Here is a 7,918-nt window from a genome sequence, read left to right on the forward strand (position 1 = left end):
GGAGGAGGAGGAGGAGGAGGAGGAAGAGAAGAAGAAGAAGAAGAAGAAGAAGAAGAAGAAGAAGAAGAAGAAGAAGAAGAAGAAGAGGAGGAAACAACAACAACAAACATACTCTACAAATACACCTATATCAAAATTGTATTGATTGAATAATAAAGGAGAATATGATATATTTGACTTGATGACTGAATGTGAATGCTTTACAATTTGATAAATTAAGCTGTCCAGCAGTCCAGCAAAGTCTCAGTCTGGAAGCCCCAGGTTTATCTAATTTACAGGAAAGGAAGAACCTTGTTGATTCTTCACCGGAGAAAAACTACAAGATGGACTTTCCTTAAATATGGGATGATAAACCACTAAATGACAGAATATTCTTTTGGGTAATCCTTTCATTGTTTAACATTTTGAAAAAGATAACACTTTACTCATCTAGTTTTCAGATAACCTTTTGGATTTATGATCATTTTATGTCCAAATTGTTTGAGTCTTGGAGAATTAACTTCTGTTTTGGAACTTTGGTTCCAGAACTCAGAGAGATTTGTAACATCCTTAATTGCCTCTTCTATTCAGAAACTAAGGAACCAGTCTCCAGAAATCTTTTCTGCAATGTTTTGCCTGTATGACTTTAATTTGAGTAAATGCTGAGTCATGTATTACTGCTCGTTACCTAAATACTTATTAATTGACTTACATCCTTTAATAATCAGAAAACAACCTCTTGCAAACCAAGTATCAAACTAAAGCTTTCTGAATCACACAACGGCATGTCCATCTGCCATAAGACAAGGTGGTTTATGAATTCTCATAAAGACCTAAGAAATTACCAGCACAACTTACAGAGATAGCCCTTATTTTTTTTAATAAAGAGTTTACCATGTACTAGTGTTTCAGATATATTCTCAATTGGAATACAGCCCTGTTGATATGATCAGCGTGTCAATTATAATCTGGTAACAAGTATGACACCATATATATATATGTGTGTGTGTGTGTGTGTGTGTGAGAGAGAGAGAGAGAGACAGAGAGAGAGACAGAGAGACAGAGAGAGACAGAGACGGGGAGAGAGAGAGAGAGAGAGAGAGAGAGAGAGAGAGAGAGAGAGAGAGATTACATTGTTGTAAATTGGAAGGAGCCTCAGAGAAATTGTTTTAAATTCTGGTTAAAGGTTAGAGGAGGTAAGGAAGGAAGTCAATAATCAAATACCATTTTTTTTCAGTTTAGAAAGCAGCTAATAAATTGTGTATTGATAGACAATTTCTCATAAAGCCGTAAATGAGAAAATTAAAATACTAGTAAAACTATTTCAGAAAATAACCAAAATTAAACTTCATTTGATTTTTTTTGTATTTTTTTCTTTGCATTATATATGTGTTTATGACGTCCATGCACTGCTGCACTGTAGAGAATTCTGTATATACTGACCCAGTCAACCTGAACAATTTAGAAGTGATCCCTAAGTGATCTAAACTTGGAAACTGTCCCCAATAAATTTCACAAATTATCAAAGGTTCTAAAACAGTTGAGGCATTGCATTCTGTGATTTCTCCTTATTCTTTATTTACAAATTCTAGCTGAAGCATACAGCAAAGAGGCAGTTAACCAACCTTCTATGATGGTTTGAATAAAATGTCCCCCATTGCATTAGTCACTTGATTCTTACTTGATAACACTCTTGTGGAGTATTAAGTGTGCCCTTGTTGAATGAGATGTGTCACTGGTGTCATGCTTTAAGAATTCCTGGCATTTGAGGTTTTCTCTCTCTGGGTGTTTTGTGATTGCATTAATTATGTGAACCCTCATCTGTCTTCTCCTACTACCATTTCTTTGTTTACCATCATGGACTCTAACCCTCAAGAACTATAAGTAACCAAACAACCTCTTTCTTTGATAAGTAGCCTTTGTTGTAGTGTTTTAACACAGCAATCGGAAACCAATTATATTATCAACCTTTAAAAGTGATACTAAATGATCATGTTCAATTTTAATTTATTATAGTCAATAATAATATCAGGTAAAAAAAAGTAGAATTTTTACATATAATTGACCATGGTTTCTGAAAATAAAGAAACAAATATAGAATGAAAAGCCATAGCCAAATTCCTGGATTTTGTGTTGCATATATGAATACTGAAATAGTACTTTTTCATAATATTTTACAAATTTAGAGTAGTCTAAACATCTCTTGTTGATAGTTCACAACAAATCTTATAACAGTTGAGATAATATAAATACAAAAAATCAAAGATATGTTTGCAAATTTATATATATATATATATATATATATATATATATATATAATGTGTGTATACATATATAATTTTCAAATGTGTTGGGAATCATAAAACACATTTATATATATAGGCATAGTCCTTCTTAATTGAGTACTTAGTACCTAATTTAGGAGTTAACACAATAGAGAATTAAAATACACATGACATTTGCACAGTATTTTAAGACAGAATTTTGGATAAAACTGACATGAAAGGAATCTCATCTCTACCTTATGTGAACAAGCTTTCTTTTTACTTACAATAATGAAGGGCATGACAAAGTCAACTCAGAGAAGATGGAGATACTTTGGTGGGCTAGAGCATCTCAGCTATCTGAGCAGATTGCACAGAAGGTAAAAATTATTGTTTATCATTTTAACTGAGGAAGCCAAATTCAGATTTGGCATGAGTATCTGGCAGTTAATGCTTCATAGGGCTTTTTATAATAAACACATCAACGGAGCCAACTCTGACAAAAATATTTAAACAACCCTTTGTGTCTTTGTAGCTCCAGTATTTTCTGTTATTGTATAATCCAAGAAAACCGAAGTTTCTGTTTTGCAAACATTGCACACAATTTTGTGTTCATTCCCTTTTTGCTTTTTTTTTCCCTCGCTTCTGACATAGTGAGGAGCCAAACACTGCAAGAATCCCCAGTTCTATATATTTGCTTAATGTATAAATGTTATTTGCTTATAAATCCATAATTTTTGTATAAACATTTTTTCAGTGTAATCCCAATAATGCTTTTTAAATATAACGTTTGACAAAATGAAAGATAAATAGCTAATGGTAGTTACTGATAAATGCCTATTTATCATATGTAAGCCCCTCTTAAAGTTTTCAGTCTCTTAAAGTTTCTGAGTATATGGCTTTTCTGCTAGTGCAAATCCAAGACAATTATCTGGAGCAATGAGGTACATCCCTAGCCCAGTAGAGTCTACCCAAAACTTATAGTCAGCATACAAATTTAGCATGGTCCTTCAATTAGTGTTTTTATATCAATATAATTAAATAATTTATCAGACATCTGATGAATAATTGTATTTTACTTCATTAATAGTAGCTCAAGACTTGTGGTCACAAAATAATTAGTAGTGTAGCAACTATAATTTTATAAATATGATAGAGCTGTGAATTATTAATCATTTATTCAGTCTTGATATATACTATGTGCCCCTTTCAAATTCTTAAACATTTTTAAAAATATCTCATTATTTTAGACATCCTAAGAAATATAGAACAAATAAGATAATATATGGCAAAATGTGTCATAAAATGTATGTTGGTTTGTGATTTATATTTAAAATGATTAACGAGATAGAAGGAGAGATGAATTTATTTGAAGACTGTTCATTTAATTAAACTTGTTGAGGATTTGTGATTTTTTTCCTAAAAACTCACTTTATCATATTTTTGGAGACAAGAGTTTCATGGAGCCCAGGCTGTCTTTTAACTTACTCTGTACCTCAAGTCTCCCCAAAAGCAATGATCAGGGGCATTGATCTCCACATGCTACTTAGCTGAAACACCATTTAAATGAAAGCAAACTGAACTCATTGTAGAGGTTGAAAAGAACTAGTTGGTGTTAAATGGATTTAAGTCTCAGTAAAACACAAAGTTATATGAAAAGAACTTCTGAGTCCTTACCCTCTAGAAACTTCAAAATACTTGCTATACACCTACCTTCGTGGGACTCATTGATTTTGAATGATATAAAAACACATTCCAAAGGTGAAAAGATACTTCACTTTCACCTGAAAAAGAGAGAGAACTCACTAAACACAGCCATGTCAGAGAACCAAATGCTCCCAACTACAACTTCAGTTCTGCCAAATGATAGACAAGCCCAGCACAATCCAAAAGAACTGCTCTCCTTGCCAACGGTCACTAAAATCTTAATTTATTCAAACTCATGATTATACAAATGAGCCAAACCTCTCAGAAAAATAAATACAAAGCCAATTATCCATACTTTTCCATGTGATAATCACACGCCAGTCAACAGATAACCATTCTAAACAATTTCTACTCATTTCCTAGAAATGGGAGGGAAAAAAGTTCAGTCTTTTGTAAAACAGAGCAAAACCAAAATATAATTACCCCTCGGGAAATCAAAACAAAAATGTCAAGATACCTAGAGTCATCAAAATTGAAGGTTCATTGCACTCAATTTATGTCACATTGAAATATTTCCAGCAAAGAAATTCACTAGTCCCCATCAGGTGGTTGCCATGCATGTCAAAGTGAATAGCGTACAAACTTTTAAAATTCTCAGAGGGCTCAAAACATAAAAGCAAAGTAAATGTAAATCATTAAAAACAGATACTGTAGTTACCACATTAATTAATGAAGAAACCACAAATATTAAAATTTATTCACAACACATTTAAAAAGTTAGGTTGTGGAAAATGACAATGTGTGTTCCCCTCCCTCCTCTCCTCCCAGGCCTTCTTTTTTACCTACCTTTCCCCTATGCTCCTCTTCCATTCTTTACAGCAAAAGGGATTCCTCCCATGGATATCAACCTGCCTTTGCATATCAAGTTATAGTAGGACTGGGCACATCTTTCTGTATTGAAGATAGACAAAGCAGCCAGTTAGGGGAAAGAGATCCAAATGCAGGCAACAGAGTCAGAGATAGTTCCAGTACCTGCTGTTAGAGGTGCCAAGTGAGGACCAAGCTGTACATCTATTATATATGTGTAGAGGAACTAGATCTGTTCCATGCATGCTCTCTGGTTAGTGGTTCAGTCTCCATGAGATTCTATCTGCCCAGGTTAGTTGATTCTGTGTTTTTTGTTTTTCCTTCTTTTTGTGGTGTCCTTGATCACTGGCTGTTTCAATCCTTTTTCTTCCCTTCCATAAGATTTCCAAGGCTCCATCTAATGGTTGACTGAGTTTCTTTATGTGTTTTCATCAGATGCTAGGTGAAGCCACACAGATGACAGTTATGCTAGCCTCCTGTCTGCAAGTATAGAAGAATATTATTAATAGTGTCAAGGGTGGGATCTCTTTCAAGGCATAGGACTAGGACTCAAGTTGTGCCAGTTGTTGGTTGTCTATTCCCTTACTTTCTGCTCCCTCTTTAACTCTGTATGTCTTATAGGCAGGAAAAAACTGTGGGACAAATGCTATAAGGCTATGTTGGTATCCCCATCCCTCAATTGGAAGTCTTGCCTGGTTACAGGTTTCATGTTCCATATTCCCTATTGCTAGGAATCTTAGCTATGGCCATCCTCATAGATTCCTGGGAGTTTCCATTGTGTAAGATTTCTACTTGTTTCAGAGACAAGCTCAACGGATTCCAGTTCTCTCTCCTGGCATCTGACTCATACTTCTTCCCTCCTGTCCCTCTCCCTACTTTCTCTCCCACTCAGTTCCCTGCTTCGATCCACCCCAAATGTCTATTTTATTTTCCTGTCTCAGAGAGATTCAAACATTCTCCATTGGACCCTCCTTGCTACTTACCTTCTTTGGGTCTGTGAATTTTAGCAGGGTCATCCTGTACTTTATAATGAATATCCGCTTATAAGTGAGTACATACCATGTTTGCCTTTCTGGGTATGGGTTACCTCAATCAGGGTGATATTTTCTAGTTCCCTCCATCTGCCTGCAATTTCATGATGTCATTATTATTATTATTATTATTTAGTTTTTTGAGTCAAGATTTCTCTGTGTAGCCCTGGCTGTCCTGGAACTCACTCTGTAGACCAGGTTGGCCTTGAACTCAGAAATCCATCCGCCTCTGCCTCCCAAGTGCTTGGATTAAAGACATGCACCACCACTGCCTGGCCGATGTCTTTATTTTTAATAGGTGAGCCAGATTTCATTTTGTAAATGTACCATGTTTTATTTATCCATTTTTCAGTTGAGAGTCATCTAGGTTGTTTTATAGTTTGTGGCTATTAAGAAAAAACCTTCTATGAACATAGTCGAGCAAGTGTCCATGTTGTATGGTGGAACATCTTTTGGGTATAAGCCCAAGATCGGAATAGCTGGGTCTTCAAGTTAAACTAGTCCAAATTTTCTGAGAAACGTGGTTGTACAAGTTTGTACTCTCACCAGAAATGGAGAAGTGTTCCCCTTGCTACATATCCTTGCCAACAAGAGCTGTCACTAGAGATTTTGTTCTTAGCCATTCTGAATGGTGTAAGATGAAATTTCAGAGTTAAGGATGCTGAACATTTCTTTAAGTGCTTCTCTGACATGAAAGATTTCTCTATTAAGAATTCTCTGGGTCCCATTTTTATATTGAGTTATTTGGTTATTGCTTTCTAATTTCATGAGTTCTTCATACATTTTGAATGTAAGCCCTCTGTCAGGTTGGTGAAGATCTTTTCTCATTCTCTAGGCTGCTGTTTTGTCCTTTTGACAGTGTCCTTTGCTGTACAGAAGCTTTGTAGCTTCATGAGATAACAATAATATCTTGGTTTACCTCTCACAAAGCAACTGAAAGACCTGCATGATAAGAAATTCAAGTCTTTGAAGAAAGAAATTGGAGAAGATATCAGATGATGGAAAGATTTCCCACACTCACTGATCAGTATGATTAACCTAACAAAAACGACCATCTTACCAAAAGCAATAAACAGATTCAGTTCAATTTCCATCAAAATTTCAACACAATTCTTTACATACCTTGAAAAAACAATTTTCAACCTTCTATGGAAAAACAAACAAACAAAAAATAGGATAACTAACACAATTCTTTATAATAAAAAAACTTCTGGAGGTTTCACCATCCCTGATTTCAAGGTGTACAAGATTGCAATAGCAATAAAAACTGCATGGTGGTGGTAGAAAAAAAGACAAGTTGATCAATGCAATTGAATCAAAGACCCAGGTGAAAGGCTATACACAATTATGGACACTTGTTTTTTGACAAAGAGGCCAAAACTTCAAAATAGCATTAAGAAAGAATCTTCAACAAATGTTGCTGGCCTATCTGGATGTTTGTATGTAGAAGAATGCAAATAGATCGATATTTATCACACTTCATGAAACTCAAGTCCAAGTGGATCAAAGACTTCAACATAAAACCAGATACACTAAATCTGATAGAAAACAAAGTGGGGAATATCTTTAAATGCCTTGTCACGGAACAGAACACCAAGTGCTCAGGTACTATCTTCAGGTATACTTTAAATACTCAGAATGGGAACAAGAAAAAAAAATTCTTGGCAACTGTTTAGTGGAATTCACCAGAAGTAAACAGGTAATTGAAGCAACATTTACTTGGTTATTAGTGATTGTGGGACATCTAGTTTAGGGTCAGTGAAGAAACTTGGCCAAGTATTTAATGGACAGATGACGAGAAAGCAAAGTTGACTCTGGATGACCAGTATTCCACGGAACTTTAGAACACAATTGCCACAACTTCTTATCCTACAGGAGAGTATTATTAGAAATCTCATCCATGAGCTCATTGAACTTAAAGAGATCATGTTACTGTTGGGGTAGAGCTGTCACCCTATGTTCTAGTCTCTTTTGTGTGAGAAGATTGATGCCTTGTCCAGTCATCACCAGAGAGGCTTCCTTTCACAGTGGGTGCAACAGATGTAGAGACCCACAGTCAGACACTATTCAGAGAGAGAAAGAGAGAGAGAGAGAGAGAGAGAGAGAGAGAGAGAGAGAGAGAGAGAGAGA

The sequence above is a fragment of the Grammomys surdaster genome, unplaced genomic scaffold (assembly GCF_004785775.1).
Source record: "Grammomys surdaster isolate TR1022 unplaced genomic scaffold, NIH_TR_1.0 98, whole genome shotgun sequence".
Lineage (NCBI taxonomy): Eukaryota > Metazoa > Chordata > Mammalia > Rodentia > Muridae > Grammomys > Grammomys surdaster.